Genomic DNA, 26,780 nt, shown 5'->3' on the forward strand with positions numbered 1-26,780 from the left:
TCTAAATTACTTCTTTATTCAGATTAAAGGGACTGCTATGGGATCCCCCATGGCTCCTAACTATGCTAATTTGTATGTGGGTTACATGGAGAAACAGTCTATTTTCAATCCTCTCAAAAATGTTTTCTTGCCTCACATCATTATTTGGAAACGGTATATTGATGATATTTTTGTTCTGTGGAGGGGTGATGCTAAACAGCTCCAGGCGTTCCATGCTTTTCTTAACTCCTGTTCTGAGCATCTGAGATGTACTATGCAATCTGATACACGTCTAATCAGTTTTCTTGATCTTCTGATCTTGTGTGAAGATAATGTTTTATACACTGATCTTTACAGGAAACCTACTGATCGTAACAGTTTGTTGGGGCTGAGAGCTGTCACCCACTTCCCTTGAAAAATAGTTTGCCCTACAGCCAATTCTGTTGAATCAAAAGAATTTGCAAAAAACAGTCCGATTTCGACAGAAATATGGCTGAGAGGCAAAGAAAGTTCAAGGAGACAAGAATGATCAGATTCATATTGCCATTGAGAAAATTCAAAACAAAACGAGACATAACCTTTTTCAAGGTCAGTCTTGCAAAAAGACGCATTCTTGCGTTCTAACTACCCGCTATTCAAAGTGCTCTGAACAAATTAAGGGAATTGTTCACAAATATTGGCGCATCCTAAAATCCGATGATAATCTCTGTAATGTGTTTCTCGGTAATGTGTTTTCGGACCTTCCCTTGGTTGTATTCTCGCGGGGCAGAAATCTCAGAGACCAATTGGTAAACTCTGATTTACCACCCCAAGATATTCCTGAACAACGTCTATTTGCGCCCCTACTGGATGAAAATTACAAATGTAATGGCTGTGCTCAATGCAATGGCACTTATAAATGTAGATCCTTCAAACACCCACAAACAGGGAAATCGATCCCAATAAAAGGTGTTATTACGTGCTCCACTAAGGCAGTTATTTATCTTATAACTTGTCCTTGTGGTAAAAATTATGTAGGTAAAACAAAGCGCAAATTAAAAGTACGTATCTCAGAGCATCCTAGCACCATTAGGTGTAAAAACTTGACTTATCCAGTTGAGGCCCACTTCTTGGAGGCAGGCCACTCTATTTCGTCTCTGCGTTATATTGGCATCGAACATGTCACCCTCCCTAGGAGAGGGGGTGACCTTGATAATTTATTGTTAAAACGAGAGGCTGCTTGGATCTTTAATTTAAAGACCCTTGCGCCCTTCGGTCTCAATGTAGACTTTGATCTGAAGCCATTCTTGTGATTATTGTGAATTTGCCATTGTAATTGTGTGTAAACTTGTATATTCAAATTAATCTATGATCGTATGCTATCCATTTGTTTGTATGCTGTTCTTTGTATGACATTTTAATATTTGATTATTAACCAATGATATTAGGCCACTCCTGGCCATGATTACAGACACCTGTGTCCTTTGACACTATATAAACGAGTCATCCCGCAGTGTTTGTGATTATACCCTGATGAAGACAGCTTGGCTGTCAAAACGTTGGTATTACATTTTTGCATCTGAGCTCCAAGAGTGTGCGGCTTTCTTTTATTTTCAAGGAAGAATTGGAGTCAACATGGGCCAGCTTCCCTGTGGAACTTTCTACAACTTGTAGAGTCTATGCATAGAATATTTTAAGTTGTTCTCAGGGCCAAAGGTCGGGTGCAATTCAATATTAGGTGTTAGGCCAATGCAGTTGAACGTTCTGAGAAAGACACTTTCTCATCAATAGCCATTGATAAGTGAAAATTAGTTTTCAAAACCTATGTAGATATCCAATGAAACCAGATATGCAATTTGTTAAAACTACAACACAGTAAAGACTTGGATACATTATCCCAGATGCTAATCAATAAAAATGTCTGTTAAATTTGCTGCTCTGTTCTGCTTGTTTACAGTGGGTCATTTCATCGGGAACATCAATACATGACATATTGTTACATCACCACCATGACGTATTGTTACATCACCACCATGACGTATTGTTACATCACCAACGTGACGTATTGTTACATCAACAACATGACGTATTGTTACATCACCAACATGACGTATTGTTACATCACCAACATGACGTATTGTTACATCACCAACATGACGTATTGTTACATCACCAACATGACGTATTGTTACATCAACAACATGACATATTGTTACATCACCAACATGACATATTGTTACATCACCAACATGACGTATTGTTACATCCCCAACATGACATATTGTTAATTCACCAACATGATGTATTTTTACATCACCAACATGACACATTGTTACATCACCACCATGACGTATTGTTACATCCCCAACATGACATATTGTTACATCACCAACATGACATATTGTTACATCACCAACATGACATATTGTTACATCACCAACATGACGTATTGTTACATCCCCAACATGACATATTGTTAATTCACCAACATGATGTATTTTTACATCACCAACATGACATATTGTTACTTCACCAATATGACATATTGTTACATCACCAACATGATGTATTGTTACATCACCACCATGACGTATTGTTACATCACCAACATGACATATTGTTACATCACCAACATGACATATTGTTACATCACCAACATGACACATTGTTACATCACCACCATGACGTATTGTTACATCCCCAACATGACATATTGTTACATCACCAACATGACATATTGTTACATCACCAACATTACATATTGTTACATCACCAACATGACATATTGTTACATCACCAACATGACATATTGTTACATCACCAACATGACACATTGTTACATCACCAACATGACATATTGTTACATCACCAACATTACATATTGTTACATCACCAACATTTCATGAACAAAGATCTATATGGGCGCTAACATGGTGGCCGTTCTAGAACCTGGCCTAACTCTCTATATCAGAGTTTCTTCAGGTTATTCAGCTTGAGACTCAAGTGAGAAATGTATTGTCCTCGATCGACCCAAATTAAGAAGAAATAGTGTGTGATTAGAAATGTTTACTCATATCTCGTGCCCCACCTCTCACATGCTCAAGGCCCACTTTGGGTTACAACCCATAGTTTAAGAAACCCTGTTGCTAGTCAAATCGAAGGTGTCCATATCAATTCCAATATTAGGATTTTTTTTTTCTAAAAATAAATTCTGGAAAGAGATATAGGTTAAATAAATGAGATTCTGTTTCGATTTAAAATATGTGCTAACTTTGACATTCAGCCAGAGTGTTCCGCTGTGGCTTGTCCACATCACTGTATTATTGAGTACCCCAATATCTCCCCCTAATGCTCAAGTTCAGGTAGCTCGCTGTGATAGTATAGAGGTTAGTACTCTGTCTTGTGGCTGCAGCAGATTCAAGTCCTGATCATGGCATTGCATGACACAATGTCTTGGACAAAAGGCTGTATTCTGAAATAGTTCAAACTTACTGTGCAAGCTAAATAACTAGGCAACCCTGCCAAATTCCCCCAGATCATGGTAGCTGCCCCTGACCTCCCCCTCATGGGTGCACGATTTGGTTTTTACCCTTGCACTACACAGCTGATTCAAATAATCAAAGCTTGATAATTTGTCGGTTATTTGAATCAAATGTTTAGTGCTAGGGCAAAAATCTGAATGTGTGCCTCCTTAGGGGCGCAGTGATCCAAGGCACTGCGTAGCAGTGTTGTGGTGTCACTACAGCTTGTGGTTCGATCCCAGTTGTGACCGGGAGCCCCATAGGGTGTCGCACAATTGGCCCAGGGGAGTGTTTGGATGGTTGGGCCTTACGTGGCTCATTGCCCTCTAGAGACTCCTTGTGGCGGGTCAGGTGCCTGCAGGCTGTTGTCAGTTGGTTGAATGTTGTTTCTTGTGACACATTGGTGCAGCTGGCCTCTGGGTTGAGTGGTTGGTTAGAAGCGTGGCTTGGTGGGTCATGTTTCGGGACCTTTGCCTCTCCTGAGCCTGTTGGGGAGTTGCAGCGATGAGACAAAATCATAATCATGAAATTGGGGAGAAAAAGGGGGTAAAAAATATAATATGTTCACCCGGGGAGAAGGAGTTTTGAGAAGGAGGGAAGGAGAGAGGAAAGTGAACGTGAGGAGTAATGCAATTGAGATTCTCCCAATGTCACGACAAAAGGGCTATTTTCGAATGAATTAAAATGCACTAACTGTGTAAATCTAAACTGTAAATCTAACTACAAACTGTGACATTAGCTGAATTGGCTAACAACTCAAGCATTTAGCCAGCTTGTACATGTCACAGTGCCAGTTTGAGTAGCCCAGTATCTCATCTCTACAATCAAGCTCTGGTAGCTCGCTGTGATCGTATAGTGGTTAGTACTCTGCAACCCCGGATTTAAATCCGAGTCACAGCATTACGATTTCCTGGCAAATGGGCTGTATTTTGAAGTTAAAACATTCTGTTTAATCTAACTGGTAAGGCAAACATGCTGACTCGACCAGGCGTTCGCATACGCCATTGCACACATGTTGATTTTGCCCATCCAGATCAGACGCGATCAGGACATCCGATTTAGCTAGCTAAATTGCCACAAATGTTTAATCTCTTTTCAACCTCTCCCCAAATTAATATCGTTGGTTCGGAGTTTGTTTTGATATTTCAACCTCCGTGTCCTGATTGCGTCTGGTGTGGATGGACAAAATCAACATGCGGGCGATGGCGCACACGGACGCACGCATGTGCCTGTTCTAGTAACTGTAAGTTAACCAACTAATGAGACAACCCTGCTATTGGACACAGTCCTTCAGCTCATAGTAGGTTAAGACATTTGATTAATTTGCTAGTCCAGAGGTTCTTAAACTTTCAGGATATTTTCTTTTGCTGGACAAAGATATGGGTTAAATAAATAAGATTCGGTTTCAATAAAAATGTGTGTTGCTTTTCAGACCCGCAATCAATAATGTATTAACGGTTAACAGGACATCCTGAGTTCGAATCTCAGGGTCTGAACTGGTTTTGCCTCGGGACCTAAATTGAACCAGGTTGTCTCAGTCGTGACCAAACATTTGCGAAAAATAATCCCCAAAATATCATCTAGAAAATATGTTGTATTCTATATTGATAGTACATGTAGCATTAATATGACACTTGAACAACATTCCCAACTCTTTCATTTTCAATAATACAATTCTCTTGAGGAAGAACTTTTATAAACTCACTGTTTTGAGAGCACAAAAACGACCTAATAGGCCTATACTGAGTATACCGAACCATTTCTTAATATTTAGTTACACCCAGTGGCGACCCGGCATTTTTTTTGGGGGGGGGGCTTGTCTGTTTTGCATGTTAGTTTGGAATTAATACGTGTCACATATCGGTTTGCAAACAATGTAAAAGAAAAATATGAGGTAATAAAGCCTGCATAATAACATGGTATCTTTTTTGTTTTCATGATTAAGGCGGCTCCAAAATGCAGGTTTTTCAGCCTAGCTCATGCTTCCTGTGGTGGTGGAGCAAGCCATCAGAAAATACGGAGCGTTGCACCGTCATTGGCACAGTGTTCTGTCACTCATGGGAACACAACGTCACCATCAAGTCTAAGGGTAGAGCTAGAAAGTTCTAGCCCCTTTGGTGCTGCTATAGAGTTATATTAGAAGTGCCCATCCCCGAAGGCTCAAGGTCATTGACCACTAATTAAATTATGTCAAATCACGTTATATGTACAGTAGTTTTGATTGGAGTGATCATGTCAACATCATACATTCAAAATCATAGCTAGCAGTCATCATCATGAATCAAGTTGGCAATCTCCTGGCAAATCCTTTTTAATCCTGAAGATAAATTATAGATGAAACGCATTGGTTCTCATCGGCCATTGGACATGAACATTACACAACAAGTTGGAAATCGTAAATTCAACAATGAGTGGTATGGAAGGAATCAGTGACAGTGGCTAACTGCAAGCATTGCAAAGCAATCACTAGCCTGCTATTCAGTGGTGTGGCTGTGTAGTCACAAATCTGGGATTAATATCCAATTTTAAAATGATAAACATTCAGCATTGGCCATGCTGTCAATGAAGCATGATTTGTGCTGCGCTCAAAACAACTGTTAACTTGGAACTGTGAAAACTTGACTTCAGTGAGTTCCATACAAATTGTAAACACGAATTGTAAATCCGGCCTGTTTCTAGAGCTACGACCTGAAGATCAATGACGTCATTATGATTCAACCTTGTTTTTTCCCGAGTCCCCAGTTGTTTTGAATGTTCCCAGTTGTTTTGCTGCTGCATAAATGATGTAATTTGCCAGGGAGATATGTATACTGTAGCTAAGAAAGTAAATTAAAGTTGTGAGGTAAGATGCTAGTAGCCCATGAGCCTCACCCCTTAATAATGTGGTCTATTTACCCCTCTTCATTTCCCCTACTGTTCTGACTTGGTGGTGCACATGTAGCCTATAACCTGTTTTAGAGAAATGTAGTTACTGAACTTTGTAAGAGCTTTAATTGTCTGCTTATATGCCCCTTTTATTTATCCTATATTTCTGACTTGGTGTACAGGGAGAACACTAAAATAACGGCCCATGTTTTGAATTATGTCACTGTAAATTTCAAAAGTGCTAAACAAATAGTTATATTGACTGTGTCATAGTTTATACATCTCAATCGTCATTAGAAACCACATTTGTTCTTATGCCTGCAGGGGCAGTATTGAGTAGCTTGGATGAAAAGGTGCCCAGAGGTGCCACGAGTAAACTGCCCGCTCCTCAGTCCCAGTTGCTAATATATGCATATTATTATTAGTATTGGATAGAAAACACTCTGACGTTTCTAAAACTGTTTGAATGATGTATGTGAGTATAACAGAACTCATATGGCAGGCAAAAACCTGAGAAACAAATCCAACCAGGAAGTGGGAAATCTGATGTTTGTAGGTTTTCAACTCATCGCCTATCGAATACACAGTGGGATATGGGTCAGTTTGCACATCCTACTGCTTCCACCAGATGTCAACAGTCTGTAGAACCTTGTCTGATGCTTCTACTGTGAAGTGGGGCTGAAGGAGATGGGAATGAGTAAGGTCTATCATAAGCTGACCATGCTCTGACCATGCTCTGACCATGCGCGTTGACATGAGGGAGCTCTGTTCCATCGCACTTCTGAAGACAATGGAATTCTCCGGTTGGAACTTTATTGAAGATTTATGTTAAAAACATCCTAAATATTGAGTCAATACATCGTTTGACATGTTTCTACTGACTGTTACGGAACTTTTTGACATTTTGTCTGCTTTTAGTGAACGCGCTCCCTGACTTTGGATTTGTTTACCAAACACGCTAACAAAAATAGCTATTTGGACGTAAATGATGGACATTACCGAACAAAACAAACATTTCTTGTGGAAGTGGGAGTCCTGGGAGTGCATTCCAACGAAGAATAGCAAAGGTAAGTGAAGATTTATAATGCTATTTATGAGTTTTGTTGACTGCACAATTTGGCGGGTAACTGAATGGCTTCCTTCTGTTGCTGAACGCTGTTCACAGATTATTGAATATTGTGCTTTCGCTGTAAAGCTATTTGAAATCTGACACAGCGGTTGCATTAAGAACAAGTGTATCTTTAATTCTATGTCTCTATCTTTCATCAAATTTATGATATGATATTTGATGTGGCTCTGCAATTTTTCCTGATATTTTGGAGGCATTTCTGAACATGGTGCCAATGTAAACTGTAGTTTTTGGATATAAATATGAACTTTATCGAACAAAACATTATATCTGTGTAACATGAAGTCCTATGAGTGTCATCTGATGAAGATCATCAAAGGCTTTTTGTGACTTTGGCTGGAAAAATGGCTGTGTTTTTCTGTGATTTTGCGGTGACCTAACATAATCGTTTGTGGTGCTTTCGCTGTAAAGCCTTTTTGAAATAGGACACTGTGGTGGGACTAACAAGAAGTGTATCTTTCTTTATGCTTGAGGAATTTTAAGTATGAGATTTCTGTTGTTTGAATTTGGCCCCTGCACTTTCACTGGCTGTTGTCATATCGATCCCGTTAACGGGATTGCAGCCATAAGAAGTTTAAGCAAGTCTCCTATATCAGCTATGTTTTTTTAAAGGCAGTAAATAAGGCTGAATGAACTGTTTCTCTGCCAGACGAGGCTCCGCCACTGATGCCAGGTGTAGTAGTGGTAAGATGTTGGGACTGCTGTTGGTACTCTGCTGTTGGGACAGCTTTATGTAGGCCCTAACAGTTTCTGGGCTCCCTTTGACACCGTTATAGTGCAATAATGTATTGTTTAGTGTTGTGTTGTGTAGTATCCCCACCAAGATTTACATGCTAAAATTGCCACTGGTTACAACCACCACCCCCCCCACTACGCCCTCAGAACAGTCTCAATTTGTCAAATGGACTCTATAATTTGCCAAAAGCATTTCACAGGGGCGCTGGCCCATGTTGACTCCAATGCTTCCCACAGTACGTGATTCGCAAGGGAAACTGTTGAGCGTGATTTTTTTATTTTATTGATTAGCAGTAGGGATAATTTTCTAGCCATCACCAATCCTCCGTTTATTTTCCATTTGTTCTGTCTTGTCTTCCCACATACCTGGTTTAAATTCCATCAATTACATGTTGTGTATTTAACCCTATGTTCCCCTTATGTCCTTGTCCGGTATTGTTTATTGTACGTGCTTGTGCACATTATGTCTGGTGTGGGTCGGGTTTTGTACCCATTTATTGATTGTTCTGGTTTCCGGTGGGTTTTTATTATTAAACTGCGCTGTTGGAAACACCGTTTTTGCTCTCCTGTGACTGACTTCTCTGCCGCAAAGTACGCACGCACCCCTTACAGTATCCAAGTCTTTACTGTGTTGTAGTGTCAACAATTTGCATATCTAATTTCACTGGACATCCACATAGGTTTTGAAAACTATCAGAAATAAACAGCACAATGCGGAAGCATTATTTACCAATTACAAATGGAGGAGAATGTGCCATTCTCAGAATGTTCAACTGCAAAAGGTCGGGTGCAATTCAATATTAGGTCTTAGGCAAATGCAGTTGAATGTTCTGAGACTTTCTCATCCAAAGCCGTTGATAAGTGATAATTAGTTTTCAAAACCTATGTAGATGTCCAATGAAACCAGACATGCAATTTGTTAACACTACAACACAGTAAAGACTTGGATACATTATCCCAGATGCTAATCAGTAAAAACGTCTGTTAACTGATTCATCTGCTGTTTCAGAAGTTTTTACCATTTTTAAGCTTGAGAGCCAAATGAGAAATGTAGTGACCTAGAATGACCTACATTATGAAGAAATAGTGTATGATTCTGTTGCTAGACAATTGAAGGTGTCTGTATCGTTTCCAATATTAGTAAAAGACATCTCTTTTGAGATGCGATTTTGCTACACAGAGATGTGGGTTAAATTAATGAGACTGGTTTGATTCAAATAGGTGTGGGTGTTCACATCTACATCATATATCAGTTTTATGGGTGTTGTGGCTTAGTGGGTTAAAGTGCCTGTCTAGTAAACTGGAGATCCCGAGAACAAATCTCAGCAGAATCTTTTTATTGTTCACATTGAGGGAGAAGGTCAGAGGGGAGGGCACTCAGGTTTTTAGAGAATTAGTTATTAATTATGACAGGAGAAAATATGTGAGGAGGATGCAATTGAGATATTCCAATGTCACGGAAAAAGGGCACTTTTTGAATGAGAAAAAACCTACCGACTGTGCTCCACTGTTTCTTCAGTTTATTCATTATCGAGACCAAAATGAAAAGAGTTTTGCCAGCTTGTGCACATCAATTTCACAGCCTATGTAGGCTTTAAAAAGCCAGCACTTGCAGCCAGCTGTGATCGTATATAGGTGAGTACTCTGCTTTGTGGTCGCAGCAACCCCGGTTCGAATCCGGGTCATGGCACTGCAGTGTAATTTTAGAAGTGTTGTTTTTTGAACGAGTGAAGACTGACGATGCAAGCAAAGAAACTCAGCAACTCAGCCTTTTGACAAAGTTCCCCAGCATATGGTAGGTTAATTACTTACACAAACTGATTCATCTGCTGTTTCAGAGGTTACCATTTTTAAGCTCGAGAGACAAATGAGAAATGCAGTGTCCTCGAACGACCAACATTATGAAGAAATAGTGTATGATTCTGAATGTTTACTCATATCTCGCGATGTTGCAGGTAAGAACACCGCCACACGTATTTATATCAAACATGTCTCATTCATTTAACCCATATCTATGTCTTGCAAAATCACGTCACAAAACAGATGTTATTTACTAATATTGGAATCGATATGGACTCCTTCAATTGTCTAGCAAAAGGGTTTCTTAAGCTATGTTTTGGGACCGAAAGTGTGCCTGAGTATGTGAGAGGTGGGCAGCGTGATATCAGTAAACATTTTGAGTCACAAGCTATTTCTTCTTAATTTCGGTCAGTTGGATCTCGAGATTAAAAATGGTAAAAACCTAAGAAAAAGCAGATGAATCAGTTAATGTAAGTAATTTACCATCATCTGCTAAATGACTTAAATGTAAATGTAAATGTGGGACGTTGTCAAATTGAAGAGTTCTTGAGTTTCTTTGGTCACACAGTAAGTTTCAACTCATTCAAAATACAACCCTTTTGAAATTGCAATTCTTTGCCTTGACCCGGATTCAGACCAGGGTTCCTGCAGCCACACCCAAGAGTACGAAACACTATACGATCAGAGCGAGCTACCAAAGATTGCTTGTAAAGCCTACTCATGCTCTGACAGAGACCTGTACAAGCTGGCTGAACTCTTCATTTAGCGCTTGAAATGAATCAACGAAAGAACCAGCAGAACTTGAGACAGTTGTTACGTTGTAATTCTTTGAAAAAGTTTCCCTTTTCCGTGAAATTGGAATATCTCAATTGCATTCTCCTCACATCTTTTCTCCTGTCATCACTCCAAATTCTCAAGACTCATTGGTTGAGAAAAGAAGAGAACTCTTCACTTTCCACCAATGTGTTCAATGACATGTTTGAAAAGGCTCTGCTGAGATTCGAACTCAGGATCTCGTGTTTACTAGACAGGCGCTTTAACCAACTAAGCCACAGCGCCTGTGGATGGCTAGTATGTTGCAGGTAAGAACACCGACACACGTATTTATTTCAAACATGTCTCATTCAATTTACCCATTACTCTGTCTTGCAAAATCACGTCACAAAACAGATGTTATTTACTAATATTGGAATCGATATGGACTCCTTCAATTGTCTAGCAACAGGGTTTCTTAAGCTATGTTTTGGGACCCAAAGTGGGCCTGAGTATGTGAGAGGTGGGCAGCGCGATATCAGTAAACATTTTGAGTCACAAGCTATTTCTTCTTAATTTCGGACATCCGAGGACAGTACATTTTTCATTTGGGTCTCGAACTGAATAAACTCAAGATACTCTGACATGGATTCTTAAACTATGGTTTGGGACCCAAAGTTGGAATATCGCGAGATATGAGTAAACATTCAGAATCATACACGATATCCTCATCATTTTGGTCGTTTCGGGGAAACTACATTTCTCAGTTGGATCTCGAGATTAAAAATGGTAAAAACCTAAGAAAAAGCAGATCAGATGAATCAGTTAATCAAAGTAATTAACCTACCATGAGCTGGGGACTTTGTCAAATGGAAGAGTTCTTGAGTTTCTTTGCTCACACAGTAAGTTTCAACTCATTCAAAATACAACCCTTTTGAAATGGCAATTCTTTGCCGTGAACCAGATTCAGACCGGGTTTCCTGCAGCCACAACGCAGTGTACGAAACACTATACGATCACAGCGAGCTACCAAAGATTGCTCGTAAAGCCTACTCATGCTCTGACAGAGATCTGTACAAGCTGGCTTAACTCTTCATTTAGCGCTTGAAATGAATCAACGGAAGAACCAGCAGAACTTGAGACAGTTGTTACGTTGTAATTCTTTGAAAAAGTTCCCTTTTTCCGTGAAATTGGAATATCTCAATTGCATCCTCCTCACATCTTTTCTCCTGTCATCACTCCAAATTCTCAAGACTCATTGGTTGAGAATAGAAGAGAACTCTTCACCAATGTGTTCAATGACATGTTTGAAAAGGCTCTGCTGAGATTCGAACTCAGGATCTCCTGTTTACTAGACAGGCGCTTTAAACAACTAAGCCACAGCGCCTGTGGATGGCTAGTATGTTGCAGGTAAGAACACCGACACACGTATTTATATCAAACATGTCTCATTCAATTTACCCATATCTCTGTCTTGCAAAATCACGTCACAAAACAGATGTTATTTACTAATATTGGAATCGATATGGACTCCTTCAATTGTCTAGCAACAGGGTTTCTTAAGCTATGTTTTGGGACCCAAAGTGGGCCTGAGTATGTGAGAGGTGGGCAGCGCGATATCAGTAAACATTTTGAGTCACAAGCTATTTCTTCTTAATTTCGGACATCCGAGGACAGTACATTTTTCATTTGGGTCTCGAACTGAATAAACTCAAGATACTCTGACATGGATTCTTAAACTATGGTTTGGGACCCAAAGTTGGAATATCGCGAGATATGAGTAAACATTCAGAATCATACACGATATCCTCATCATTTTGGTCGTTTCGGGGAAACTACATTTCTCAGTTGGATCTCGAGATTAAAAATGGTAAAAACCTAAGAAAAAGCAGATCAGATGAATCAGTTAATCAAAGTAATTAACCTACCATGAGCTGGGGACTTTGTCAAATGGAAGAGTTCTTGAGTTTCTTTGCTCACACAGTAAGTTTCAACTCATTCAAAATACAACCCTTTTGAAATGGCAATTCTTTGCCGTGAACCAGATTCAGACCGGGTTTCCTGCAGCCACAACGCAGTGTACGAAACACTATACGATCACAGCGAGCTAACAAAGATTGCTCGTAAAGCCTACTCATGCTCTGACAGAGATCTGTACAAGCTGGCTTAACTCTTCATTTAGCGCTTGAAATGAATCAACGGAAGAAGCAGCAGAACTTGAGACAGTTGTTACGTTGTAATTCTTTGAAAAAGTTCCCTTTTTCCGTGAAATTGGAATATCTCAATTGCATCCTCCTCACATCTTTTCTCCTGTCATCACTCCAAATTCTCAAGACTCATTGGTTGAGAATAGAAGAGAACTCTTCACCAATGTGTTCAATGACATGTTTGAAAAGGCTCTGCTGAGATTCGAACTCAGGATCTCCTGTTTACTAGACAGGCGCTTTAAACAACTAAGCCACAGCGCCTGTGGATGGCTAGTATGTTGCAGGTAAGAACACCGACACACGTATTTATATCAAACATGTCTCATTCAATTTACCCATATCTCTGTCTTGCAAAATCACGTCACAAAACAGATGTTATTTACTAATATTGGAATCGATATGGACTCCTTCAATTGTCTAGCAACAGTGTTTCTTAAGCTATGTTTTGGGACCCAAAGTGGGCCTGAGTATGTGAGAGATGGGCAGCGCGATATCAGTAAACATTTTGAGTCACAAGCTATTTCTTCTTAATTTCGGACATCCGAGGACAGTACATTTTTCATTTGGGTCTCGAACTGAATAAACTCAAGATACTCTGACATGGATTCTTAAACTATGGTTTGGGACCCAAAGTTGGAATATCGCGAGATATGAGTAAACATTCAGAATCATACACGATATCCTCATCATTTTGGTCGTTTCGGGGAAACTACATTTCTCAGTTGGATCTCGAGATTAAAAATGGTAAAAACCTAAGAAAAAGCAGATCAGATGATTCAGTTAATGCAAGTAATTAACCTACCATGAACTGGGGACATTGTCAAATGGAAGAGTTCTTGAGTTTCTTCGCTCACAAAGTAAGTTTCAACTCATTCAAAATACAACCCTTTTGAAATGGCAATTCTTTGCTGTGAACCAGATTCAGACCGGGTTTCCTGCGGCCACAACGCAGTGTACGAAACACTATACGATCACAGCGAGCTACCAAAGATTGCTTGTAAAGCCTACTCATGCTCTGACAGAGATCTGTACAAGCTGGCTGAACTCTTCATTTAGCGCTTGAAATGAATCAACGGAAGAACCAGCAGAACTTGAGACAGTTGTTACGTTGTAATTCTTTGAAAAAGTACCCTTTTTCCGTGAAATTGGAATATCTCAATTGCATCCTCCTCACATCTTTTCTCCTGTCATCACTCCAAATTCTCAAGACTCATTGGTTGAGAATGGAAGAGAACTCTTCACTTTCCACCAATGTGTTCAATGACATGTTTAAAAAGGCTCTGCTGAGATTCGAACTCAGGATCTCCTGTTTACTAGACAGGCGCTTTAACCAACTAAGCCACAGCGCCTGTGGATGGCTAGTATGTTGCAGGTAAGAACACCGACACACGTATTTATATCAAACATGTCTCATTCATTTTACCCATATCTCTGTCTTGCAAAATCACGTCACAAAACAGATGTTATTCACTAATATTGGAATCGATATGGACTCCTTCAATTGTCTAGCAACAGGGTTTCTTAAGCTATGTTTTGGGACCCAAAGTGTGCCTGAGTATGTGAGAGGTGGGCAGCGCGATATCAGTAAACATTTTGTGTCACAAGCTATTTCTTCTTAATTTCGGTCATCCGAGGACAGTACATTTTTCATTTGGGTCTCGAACTGAATAAACTCAAGATACTCTGACATGGATTCTTAAACTATGGTTTGGGACCCAAAGTTGGAATATCGCGAGATATGAGTAAACATTCAGAATCATACACGATATCCTCATCATTTTGGTCGTTTCGGGGAAACTACATTTCTCAGTTGGATCTCGAGATTAAAAATGGTAAAAACCTAAGAAAAAGCAGATCAGATGATTCAGTTAATGCAAGTAATTAACCTACCATGAGCTGGGGACTTTGTCAAATGGAAGAGTTCTTGAGTTTCTTCGCTCACACAGTAAGTTTCAACTCATTCAAAATACAACCCTTTTGAAATGGCAAGTCTTTGCCGTGAACCAGAATCAGACCAGGTTTCCTGCAGCCACAACGCAGAGTACGAAACACTATACGATCACAGCGAGCTACCAAAGATTGCTTGTAAAGCCTACTCATGCTCTGACAGAGACCTGTACAAGCTGGCTGAACTCTTCATTTAGCGCTTGAAATGAATCAACGGAAGAACCAGCAGAACTTGAGACAGTTGTTACGTTGTAATTCTTTGAAAAAGTACCCTTTTCCATGAAATTGGAATATCTCAATGGCATCCTCCTCACATCTTTTCTCCTGTCATCACTCCAAATTCTCAAGACTCATTGGTTGAGAATAGAAGAGAACTCTTCACTTTCCACCAATGTGTTCAATGACATGTTTAAAAAGGCTCTGCTGAGATTCGAACTCAGGATCTCCTGTTTACTAGACAGGCGCTTTAACCAACTAAGCCACAGCGCCTGTGGATGGCTAGTATGTTGCAGGTAAGAACACCGACACACGTATTTATATCAAACATGTCTCATTCATTTTACCCATATCTCTGTCTTGCAAAATCACGTCACAAAACAGATGTTATTTACTAATATTGGAATCGATATGGACTCCTTCAATTGTCTTGCAACAGGGTTTCTTAAGCTATGTTTTGGGACCCAAAGTGGGCCTGAGTATGTGAGAGATGGGCAGCGCGATATCAGTAAACATTTTGAGTCACAAGCTATTTCTTCTTAATTTCGGACATCCGAGGACAGTACATTTTTCATTTGGGTCTCGAACTGAATAAACTCAAGATACTCTGACATGGATTCTTAAACTATGGTTTGGGACCCAAAGTTGGAATATCGCGAGATATGAGTAAACATTCAGAATCATACACGATATCCTCATCATTTTGGTCGTTTCGGGAAACTACATTTCTCAGTTGGATCTCGAGATTAAAAATGGTAAAAACCTAAGAAAAAGCAGATCAGATGATTCAGTTAATGCAAGTAATTAACCTACCATGAGCTGGGGACTTTGTCAAATGGAAGAGTTCTTGAGTTTCTTCGCTCACACAGTAAGTTTCAACTCATTCAAAATACAACCCTTTTGAAATGGCAATTCTTTGCCGTGAACCAGAATCAGACCAGGTTTCCTGCAGCCACAACGCAGAGTACGAAACACTATACGATCACAGCGAGCTACCAAAGATTGCTTGTAAAGCCTACTCATGCTCTGACAGAGACCTGTACAAGCTGGCTGAACTCTTCATTTAGCGCTTGAAATGAATCAACGGAAGAACCAGCAGAACTTGAGACAGTTGTTACGTTGTAATTCTTTGAAAAAGTACCCTTTTTCCGTGAAATTGGAATATCTCAATTGCATCCTCCTCACATCTTTTCTCCTGTCATCACTCCAAATTCTCAAGACTCATTGGTTGAGAATAGAAGAGAACTCTTCACTTTCCACCAATGTGTTCAATGACATGTTTAAAAAGGCTCTGCTGAGATTCGAACTCAGGATCTCCTGTTTACTAGACAGGCGCTTTAACCAACTAAGCCACAGCGCCTGTGGATGGCTAGTATGTTGCAGGTAAGAACACCGACACACGTATTTATATCAAACATGTCTCATTCATTTTACCCATATCTCTGTCTTGCAAAATCACGTCACAAAACAGATGTTATTTACTAATATTGGAATCGATATGGACTCCTTCAATTGTCTTGCAACAGGGTTTCTTAAGCTATGTTTTGGGACCCAAAGTGGGCCTGAGTATGTGAGAGATGGGCAGCGCGATATCAGTAAACATTTTGAGTCACAAGCTATTTCTTCTTAATTTCGGACATCCGAGGACAGTACATTTTTCATTTGGGTCTCGAACTGAATAAACTCAAGATACTCTGACATGGATTCTTAAACTATGGTTTGGGACCCAAAGTTGGAATATCGCGAGATATGAGTAAACATTCAGAATCATACACGATATCCTCATCATTTTGGTCGTTTCGGGGAAACTACATTTCTCAGTTGGATCTCGAGATTAAAAATGGTAAAAACCTAAGAAAAAGCAGATCAGATGATTCAGTTAATGCAAGTAATTAACCTACCATGAGCTGGGGACTTTGTCAAATGGAAGAGTTCTTGAGTTTCTTCGCTCACACAGTAAGTTTCAACTCATTCAAAATACAACCCTTTTGAAATGGCAATTCTTTGCCGTGAACCAGAATCAGACCGGGTTTCCTGCAGCCACAACGCAGAGTACGAAACACTATACGATCACAGCGAGCTACCAAAGATTGCTTGTAAAGCCTACTCATGCTCTGACAGAGACCTGTACAAGCTGGCTGAACTCTTCATTTAGCGCTTGAAATGAATCAACGGAAGAACCAGCAGAACTTGAGACAGTTGTTACGTTGTAATTCTTTGAAAAAGTACCCTTTTCCATGAAATTGGAATATCTCAATGGCATCCTCCTCACATCTTTTCTCCTGTCATCACTCCAAATTCTCAAGACTCATTGGTTGAGAATAGAAGAGAACTCTTCACTTTCCACCAATGTGTTCAATGACATGTTTAAAAAGGCTCTGCTGAGATTCGAACTCAGGATCTCCTGTTTACTAGACAGGCGCTTTAACCAACTAAGCCACAGCGCCTGTGGATGGCTAGTATGTTGCAGGTAAGAACACCGACACACGTATTTATATCAAACATGTCTCATTCATTTTACCCATATCTCTGTCTTGCAAAATCACGTCACAAAACAGATGTTATTCACTAATATTGGAATCGATATGGACTCCTTCAATTGTCTAGCAACAGGGTTTCTTAAGCTATGTTTTGGGACCCAAAGTGTGCCTGAGTATGTGAGAGGTGGGCAGCGCGATATCAGTAAACATTTTGAGTCACAAGCTATTTCTTCTTAATTTCGGACATCCGAGGACAGTACATTTTTCATTTGGGTCTCAAACTGAATAAACTCAAGATACTCTGACATGGATTCTTAAACTATGGTTTGGGACCCAAAGTTGGAATATCGCGAGATATGAGTAAACATTCAGAATCATACACGATATCCTCATCATTTTGGTCGTTTCGGGGAAACTACATTTCTCAGTTGGATCTCGAGATTAAAAATGGTAAAAACCTAAGAAAAAGCAGATCAGATGATTCAGTTAATGCAAGTAATTAACCTACCATGAGCTGGGGACTTTGTCAAATGGAAGAGTTCTTGAGTTTCTTCGCTCACACAGTAAGTTTCAACTCATTCAAAATACACTCCTTTTGAAATGGCAATTCTTTGCTGTGAACCAGATTCAGACCGGGTTTCCTGCGGCCACAACGCAGTGTACGAAACACTATACGATCACAGCGAGCTACCAAAGATTGCTTGTAAAGCCTACTCATGCTCTGACAGAGACCTGTACAAGCTGGCTGAACTCTTCATTTAGCGCTTGAAAAGAATCAACAGAAGAACAAGCAGAACTTGAGACAGTTGTTACGTTGTAATTCTTTGAAAAAGTACCATTTTCCATGAAATTGGAATATCTCAATGGCATCCTCCTCACATCTTTTCTCCTGTCATCACTCCAAATTCTCAAGACTCATTGGTTGAGAATAGAAGAGAACTCTTCACTTTCCACCAATGTGTTCAATGACATGTTTAAAAAGGCTCTTCTGAGATTCGAACTCAGGATCTCCTGTTTACTAGACAGGCGCTTTAACCAACTAAGCCACAGCGCCTGTGGATGGCTAGTATGTTGCAGGTAAGAACACCAACACACGTATTTATATCAAACATGTCTCATTCATTTTACCCATATCTCTGTCTTGCAAAATCACGTCACAAAACAGATGTTATTCACTAATATTAGAATCGATATGGACTCCTTCAATTGTCTAGCAACAGGGTTTCTTAAGCTATGTTTTGGGACCCAAAGTGTGCCTGAGTATGTGAGAGGTGGGCAGCGCGATATCAGTAAACATTTTGAGTCACAAGCTATTTCTTCTTAATTTCGGTTATCCGAGGACAGTACATTTTTCATTTGGGTCTCAAACTGAAGAAACTCAAGATACTCTGACATGGATTCTTAAACTATGGTTTGGGACCCAAAGTTGGAATATCGCGAGATATGAGTAAACATTCAGAATCATACACAATATCCTCATCATTTTGGTCGTTTCGGGGAAACTACATTTCTCAGTTGGATCTCGAGATTAAAAATGGTAAAAACCTAAGAAAAAGCAGATCAGATGATTCAGTTAATGCAAGTAATTAACCTACCATGAGCTGGGGACTTTGTCAAATGGAAGAGTTCTTGAGTTTCTTCGCTCACACAGTAAGTTTCAACTCATTCAAAATACAATCCTTTTGAAATGGCAATTCTTTGCCGTGAACCAGAATCAGACCAGGGTTTCCTGCAGCCACAACGCAGAGTACGAAACACTATACGATCACAGCGAGCTACCAAAGATTGCTTGTAAAGCCTACTCATGCTCTGACAGAGACCTGTACAAGCTGGCTGAACTCTTCATTTAGCGCTTGAAAAGAATCAACGGAAGAACCAGCAGAACTTGAGACAGTTGTTACGTTGTAATTCTTTGAAAAAGTACCCTTTTTCCATGAAATTGGAATATCTCAATGGCATCCTCCTCACATCTTTTCTCCTGTCATCACTCCAAATTCTCAAGACTCATTGGTTGAGAATAGAAGAGAACTCTTCACTTTCCACCAATGTGTTCAATGACATGTTTAAAAAGGCTCTGCTGAGATTCGAACTCAGGATCTCCTGTTTACTAGACAGGCGCTTTAACCAACTAAGCCACAGCGCCTGTGGATGGCTAGTATGTTGCAGGTAAGAACACCGACACACGTATTTATATCAAACATGTCTCATTCATTTTACCCATATCTCTGTCTTGCAAAATCACGTCACAAAACAGATGTTATTTACTAATATTGGAATCGATATGGACTCCTTCAATTGTCTTGCAACAGGGTTTCTTAAGCTATGTTTTGGGACCCAAAGTGGGCCTGAGTATGTGAGAGATGGGCAGCGCGATATCGGTAAACATTTTGAGTCACAAGCTATTTCTTCTTAATTTCGGACATCCGAGGACAGTACATTTTTCATTTGGGTCTCGAACTGAATAAACTCAAGATACTCTGACATGGATTCTTAAACTATGGTTTGGGACCCAAAGTTGGAATATCGCGAGATATGAGTAAACATTCAGAATCATACACGATATCCTCATCATTTTGGTCGTTTCGGGAAACTACATTTCTCAGTTGGATCTCGAGATTAAAAATGGTAAAAACCTAAGAAAAAGCAGATCAGATGATTCAGTTAATGCAAGTAATTAACCTACCATGAGCTGGGGACTTTGTCAAATGGAAGAGTTCTTGAGTTTCTTCGCTCACACAGTAAGTTTCAACTCATTCAAAATACAATCCTTTTGAAATGGCAATTCTTTGCCGTGAACCAGAATCAGACCGGGTTTCCTGCAGCCACAACGCAGAGTACGAAACACTATACGATCACAGCGAGCTACCAAAGATTGCTTGTAAAGCCTACTCATGCTCTGACAGAGACCTGTACAAGCTGGCTGAACTCTTCATTTAGCGCTTGAAATGAATCAACGGAAGAACCAGCAGAACTTGAGACAGTTGTTACGTTGTAATTCTTTGAAAAAGTACCCTTTTTCCATGAAATTGGAATATCTCAATGGCATCCTCCTCACATCTTTTCTCCTGTCATCACTCCAAATTCTCAAGACTCATTGGTTGAGAATAGAAGAGAACTCTTCACTTTCCACCAATGTGTTCAATGACATGTTTAAAAAGGCTCTGCTGAGATTCGAACTCAGGATCTCCTGTTTACTAGACAGGCGCTTTAACAACTAAGCCACAGCGCCTGTGGATGGCTAGTATGTTGCAGGTAAGAACACCGACACACGTATTTATATCAAACATGTCTCATTCATTTTACCCATATCTCTGTCTTGCAAAATCACGTCACAAAACAGATGTTATTTACTAATATTGGAATCGATATGGACTCCTTCAATTGTCTAGCAACAGGGTTTCTTAAGCTATGTTTTGGGACCCAAAGTGTGCCTGAGTATGTGAGAGGTGGGCAGCGCGATATCAGTAAACATTTTGAGTCACAAGCTATTTCTTCTTAATTTCGGACATCCGAGGACAGTACATTTTTCATTTGGGTCTCAAACTGAATAAACTCAAGATACTCTGACATGGATTCTTAAACTATGGTTTGGGACCCAAAGTTGGAATATCGCGAGATATGAGTAAACATTCAGAATCATACACGATATCCTCATCATTTTGGTCGTTTCGGGGAAACTACATTTCTCAGTTGGATCTCGAGATTAAAAATGGTAAAAACCTAAGAAAAAGCAGATCAGATGATTCAGTTAATGCAAGTAATTAACCTACCATGAGCTGGGGACTTTGTCAAATGGAAGAGTTCTTGAGTTTCTTCGCTCACACAGTAAGTTTCAACTCATTCAAAATACAACCCTTTTGAAATGGCAATTCTTTGCCGTGAACCAGAATCAGACCAGGTTTCCTGCAGCCACAACGCAGAGTACGAAACACTATACGATCACAGCGAGCTACCAAAGATTGCTTGTAAAGCCTACTCATGCTCTGACAGAGACCTGTACAAGCTGGCTGAACTCTTCATTTAGCGCTTGAAATGAATCAACGGAAGAACCAGCAGAACTTGAGACAGTTGTTACGTTGTAATTCTTTGAAAAAGTACCCTTTTCCGTGAAATTGGAATATCTCAATTGCATCCTCCTCACATCTTTTCTCCTGTCATCACTCCAAATTCTCAAGACTCATTGGTTGAGAATAGAAGAGAACTCTTCACTTTCCACCAATGTGTTCAATGACATGTTTAAAAAGGCTCTGCTGAGATTCGAACTCAGGATCTCCTGTTTACTAGACAGGCGCTTTAACCAACTAAGCCACAGCGCCTGTGGATGGCTAGTATGTTGCAGGTAAGAACACCGACACACGTATTTATATCAAACATGTCTCATTCATTTTACCCATATCTCTGTCTTGCAAAATCACGTCACAAAACAGATGTTATTCACTAATATTGGAATCGATATGGACTCCTTGTCTTGCAACAGGGTTTCTTAAGCTATGTTTTGGGACCCAAAGTGGGCCTGAGTATGTGAGAGGTGGGCAGCGCGATATCAGTAAACATTTTGAGTCACAAGCTATTTCTTCTTAATTTCGGTTATCCGAGGACAGTACATTTTTCATTTGGGTCTCAAACTGAAGAAACTCAAGATACTCTGACATGGATTCTTAAACTATGGTTTGGGACCCAAAGTTGGAATATCGCGAGATATGAGTAAACATTCAGAATCATACACGATATCCTCATCATTTTGGTCGTTTCGGTGAAACTACATTTCTCAGTTGGATCTCGAGATTAAAAATGGTAAAAACCTAAGAAAAAGCAGATCAGATGATTCAGTTAATGCAAGTAATTAACCTACCATGAGCTGGGGACTTTGTCAAATGGAAGAGTTCTTGAGTTTCTTCGCTCACACAGTAAGTTTCAACTCATTCAAAATACAATCCTTTTGAAATGGCAATTCTTTGCCGTGAACCAGAATCAGACCAGGTTTCCTGCAGCCACAACGCAGAGTACGAAACACTATACGATCACAGCGAGCTACCAAAGATTGCTTGTAAAGCCTACTCATGCTCTGACAGAGACCTGTACAAGCTGGCTGAACTCTTCATTTAGCGCTTGAAATGAATCAACGGAAGAACCAGCAGAACTTGAGACAGTTGTTACGTTGTAATTCTTTGAAAAAGTACCCTTTTTCCATGAAATTGGAATATCTCAATGGCATCCTCCTCACATCTTTTCTCCTGTCATCACTCCAAATTCTCAAGACTCATTGGTTGAGAATAGAAGAGAACTCTTCACTTTCCACCAATGTGTTCAATGACATGTTTAAAAAGGCTCTGCTGAGATTCGAACTCAGGATCTCCTGTTTACTAGACAGGCGCTTTAACCAACTAAGCCACAGCGCCTGTGGATGGCTAGTATGTTGCAGGTAAGAACACCGACACACGTATTTATATCAAACATGTCTCATTCATTTTACCCATATCTCTGTCTTGCAAAATCACGTCACAAAACAGATGTTATTTACTAATATTGGAATCGATATGGACTCCTTCAATTGTCTTGCAACAGGGTTTCTTAAGCTATGTTTTGGGACCCAAAGTGGGCCTGAGTATGTGAGAGATGGGCAGCGCGATATCGGTAAACATTTTGAGTCACAAGCTATTTCTTCTTAATTTCGGACATCCGAGGACAGTACATTTTTCATTTGGGTCTCGAACTGAATAAACTCAAGATACTCTGACATGGATTCTTAAACTATGGTTTGGGACCCAAAGTTGGAATATCGCGAGATATGAGTAAACATTCAGAATCATACACGATATCCTCATCATTTTGGTCGTTTCGGGAAACTACATTTCTCAGTTGGATCTCGAGATTAAAAATGGTAAAAACCTAAGAAAAAGCAGATCAGATGATTCAGTTAATGCAAGTAATTAACCTACCATGAGCTGGGGACTTTGTCAAATGGAAGAGTTCTTGAGTTTCTTCGCTCACACAGTAAGTTTCAACTCATTCAAAATACAACCCTTTTGAAATGGCAATTCTTTGCCGTGAACCAGAATCAGACCAGGTTTCCTGCAGCCACAACGCAGAGTACGAAACACTATACGATCACAGCGAGCTACCAAAGATTGCTTGTAAAGCCTACTCATGCTCTGACAGAGACCTGTACAAGCTGGCTGAACTCTTCATTTAGCGCTTGAAATGAATCAACGGAAGAACCAGCAGAACTTGAGACAGTTGTTACGTTGTAATTCTTTGAAAAAGTACCCTTTTTCCATGAAATTGGAATATCTCAATGGCATCCTCCTCACATCTTTTCTCCTGTCATCACTCCAAATTCTCAAGACTCATTGGTTGAGAATAGAAGAGAACTCTTCACTTTCCACCAATGTGTTCAATGACATGTTTAAAAAGGCTCTGCTGAGATTCGAACTCAGGATCTCCTGTTTACTAGACAGGCGCTTTAACCAACTAAGCCACAGCGCCTGTGGATGGCTAGTATGTTGCAGGTAAGAACACCGACACACGTATTTATATCAAACATGTCTCATTCATTTTACCCATATCTCTGTCTTGCAAAATCACGTCACAAAACAGATGTTATTTACTAATATTGGAATCGATATGGACTCCTTCAATTGTCTTGCAACAGGGTTTCTTAAGCTATGTTTTGGGACCCAAAGTGGGCCTGAGTATGTGAGAGATGGGCAGCGCGATATCAGTAAACATTTTGAGTCACAAGCTATTTCTTCTTAATTTCGGACATCCGAGGACAGTACATTTTTCATTTGGGTCTCGAACTGAATAAACTCAAGATACTCTGACATGGATTCTTAAACTATGGTTTGGGACCCAAAGTTGGAATATCGCGAGATATGAGTAAACATTCAGAATCATACACGATATCCTCATCATTTTGGTCGTTTCGGGAAACTACATTTCTCAGTTGGATCTCGAGATTAAAAATGGTAAAAACCTAAGAAAAAGCAGATCAGATGATTCAGTTAATGCAAGTAATTAACCTACCATGAGCTGGGGACTTTGTCAAATGGAAGAGTTCTTGAGTTTCTTCGCTCACACAGTAAGTTTCAACTCATTCAAAATACAACCCTTTTGAAATGGCAATTCTTTGCCGTGAACCAGAATCAGACCAGGTTTCCTGCAGCCACAACGCAGAGTACGAAACACTATACGATCACAGCGAGCTACCAAAGATTGCTTGTAAAGCCTACTCATGCTCTGACAGAGACCTGTACAAGCTGGCTGAACTCTTCATTTAGCGCTTGAAATGAATCAACGGAAGAACCAGCAGAACTTGAGACAGTTGTTACGTTGTAATTCTTTGAAAAAGTACCCTTTTTCCATGAAATTGGAATATCTCAATGGCATCCTCCTCACATCTTTTCTCCTGTCATCACTCCAAATTCTCAAGACTCATTGGTTGAGAATAGAAGAGAACTCTTCACTTTCCACCAATGTGTTCAATGACATGTTTAAAAAGGCTCTGCTGAGATTCGAACTCAGGATCTCCTGTTTACTAGACAGGCGCTTTAACCAACTAAGCCACAGCGCCTGTGGATGGCTAGTATGTTGCAGGTAAGAACACCGACACACGTATTTATATCAAACATGTCTCATTCATTTTACCCATATCTCTGTCTTGCAAAATCACGTCACAAAACAGATGTTATTTACTGATATTGGAATCGATATGGACTCCTTCAATTGTCTTGCAACAGGGTTTCTTAAGCTATGTTTTGGGACCCAAAGTGGGCCTGAGTATGTGAGAGATGGGCAGCGCGATATCAGTAAACATTTTGAGTGACAAGCTATTTCTTCTTAATTTCGGACATCCGAGGACAGTACATTTTTCATTTGGGTCTCAAACTGAAGAAACTCAAGATACTCTGACATGGATTCTTAAACTATGGTTTGGGACCCAAAGTTGGAATAACGCGAGATATGAGTAAACATTCAGAATCGTACACGATATCCTCATCATTTTGGTCGTTTCGGGGAAACTACATTTCTCAGTTGGATCTCGAGATTAAAAATGGTAAAAACCTAAGAAAAAGCAGATCAGATGATTCAGTTAATGCAAGTAATTAACCTACCATGAGCTGGGGACTTTGTCAAATGGAAGAGTTCTTGAGTTTCTTCGCTCACACAGTAAGTTTCAACTCATTCAAAATACAACCCTTTTGAAATGGCAATTCTTTGCCGTGAACCAGAATCAGACCAGGTTTCCTGCAGCCACAACGCAGAGTACGAAACACTATACGATCACAGCGAGCTACCAAAGATTGCTTGTAAAGCCTACTCATGCTCTGACAGAGACCTGTACAAGCTGGCTGAACTCTTCATTTAGCGCTTGAAATGAATCAACGGAAGAACCAGCAGAACTTGAGACAGTTGTTACGTTGTAATTCTTTGAAAAAGTACCCTTTTTCCATGAAATTGGAATATCTCAATGGCATCCTCCTCACATCTTTTCTCCTGTCATCACTCCAAATTCTCAAGACTCATTGGTTGAGAATAGAAGAGAACTCTTCACTTTCCACCAATGTGTTCAATGACATGTTTAAAAAGGCTCTGCTGAGATTCGAACTCAGGATCTCCTGTTTACTAGACAGGCGCTTTAACCAACTAAGCCACAGCGCCTGTGGATGGCTAGTATGTTGCAGGTAAGAACACCGACACACGTATTTATATCAAACATGTCTCATTCATTTTACCCATATCTCTGTCTTGCAAAATCACGTCACAAAACAGATGTTATTTACTAATATTGGAATCGATATGGACTCCTTCAATTGTCTTGCAACAGGGTTTCTTAAGCTATGTTTTGGGACCCAAAGTGGGCCTGAGTATGTGAGAGATGGGCAGCGCGATATCGGTAAACATTTTGAGTCACAAGCTATTTCTTCTTAATTTCGGACATCCGAGGACAGTACATTTTTCATTTGGGTCTCGAACTGAATAAACTCAAGATACTCTGACATGGATTCTTAAACTATGGTTTGGGACCCAAAGTTGGAATATCGCGAGATATGAGTAAACATTCAGAATCATACACGATATCCTCATCATTTTGGTCGTTTCGGGAAACTACATTTCTCAGTTGGATCTCGAGATTAAAAATGGTAAAAACCTAAGAAAAAGCAGATCA

At 39.9% G+C, this 26,780-nt stretch overlaps 10 non-coding genes across 10 annotated transcripts; all 10 read right to left on the reverse strand.

The window, feature by feature from the left end:
• Positions 1-14,243: 14,243 nt before the first annotated feature.
• Positions 14,244-14,317, reverse strand: trnat-agu (transfer RNA threonine (anticodon AGU)). Its single transcript has one exon. It is a non-coding gene; the product is annotated as a tRNA-Thr (tRNA).
• A 1,013-nt stretch (positions 14,318-15,330) lies between these two features.
• On the reverse strand, positions 15,331-15,404 carry trnat-agu (transfer RNA threonine (anticodon AGU)). Its single transcript has one exon. It is a non-coding gene; the product is annotated as a tRNA-Thr (tRNA).
• Positions 15,405-16,417: 1,013 nt separating this feature from the next.
• trnat-agu (transfer RNA threonine (anticodon AGU)) lies at positions 16,418-16,491 on the reverse strand. The gene has a single exon. It is a non-coding gene; the product is annotated as a tRNA-Thr (tRNA).
• A 1,013-nt stretch (positions 16,492-17,504) lies between these two features.
• Positions 17,505-17,578, reverse strand: trnat-agu (transfer RNA threonine (anticodon AGU)). The gene has a single exon. It is a non-coding gene; the product is annotated as a tRNA-Thr (tRNA).
• A 2,102-nt stretch (positions 17,579-19,680) lies between these two features.
• On the reverse strand, positions 19,681-19,754 carry trnat-agu (transfer RNA threonine (anticodon AGU)). Its single transcript has one exon. It is a non-coding gene; the product is annotated as a tRNA-Thr (tRNA).
• A 2,099-nt stretch (positions 19,755-21,853) lies between these two features.
• Positions 21,854-21,927, reverse strand: trnat-agu (transfer RNA threonine (anticodon AGU)). Its single transcript has one exon. It is a non-coding gene; the product is annotated as a tRNA-Thr (tRNA).
• Positions 21,928-22,936: 1,009 nt separating this feature from the next.
• Positions 22,937-23,010, reverse strand: trnat-agu (transfer RNA threonine (anticodon AGU)). The gene has a single exon. It is a non-coding gene; the product is annotated as a tRNA-Thr (tRNA).
• A 1,013-nt stretch (positions 23,011-24,023) lies between these two features.
• On the reverse strand, positions 24,024-24,097 carry trnat-agu (transfer RNA threonine (anticodon AGU)). Its single transcript has one exon. It is a non-coding gene; the product is annotated as a tRNA-Thr (tRNA).
• A 1,013-nt stretch (positions 24,098-25,110) lies between these two features.
• trnat-agu (transfer RNA threonine (anticodon AGU)) lies at positions 25,111-25,184 on the reverse strand. Its single transcript has one exon. It is a non-coding gene; the product is annotated as a tRNA-Thr (tRNA).
• Positions 25,185-26,198: 1,014 nt separating this feature from the next.
• trnat-agu (transfer RNA threonine (anticodon AGU)) lies at positions 26,199-26,272 on the reverse strand. Its single transcript has one exon. It is a non-coding gene; the product is annotated as a tRNA-Thr (tRNA).
• Positions 26,273-26,780: the final 508 nt, after the last annotated feature.

Source organism: Oncorhynchus masou, chromosome 33 (genome assembly GCF_036934945.1).
Source record: "Oncorhynchus masou masou isolate Uvic2021 chromosome 33, UVic_Omas_1.1, whole genome shotgun sequence".
NCBI lineage: Eukaryota > Metazoa > Chordata > Actinopteri > Salmoniformes > Salmonidae > Oncorhynchus > Oncorhynchus masou.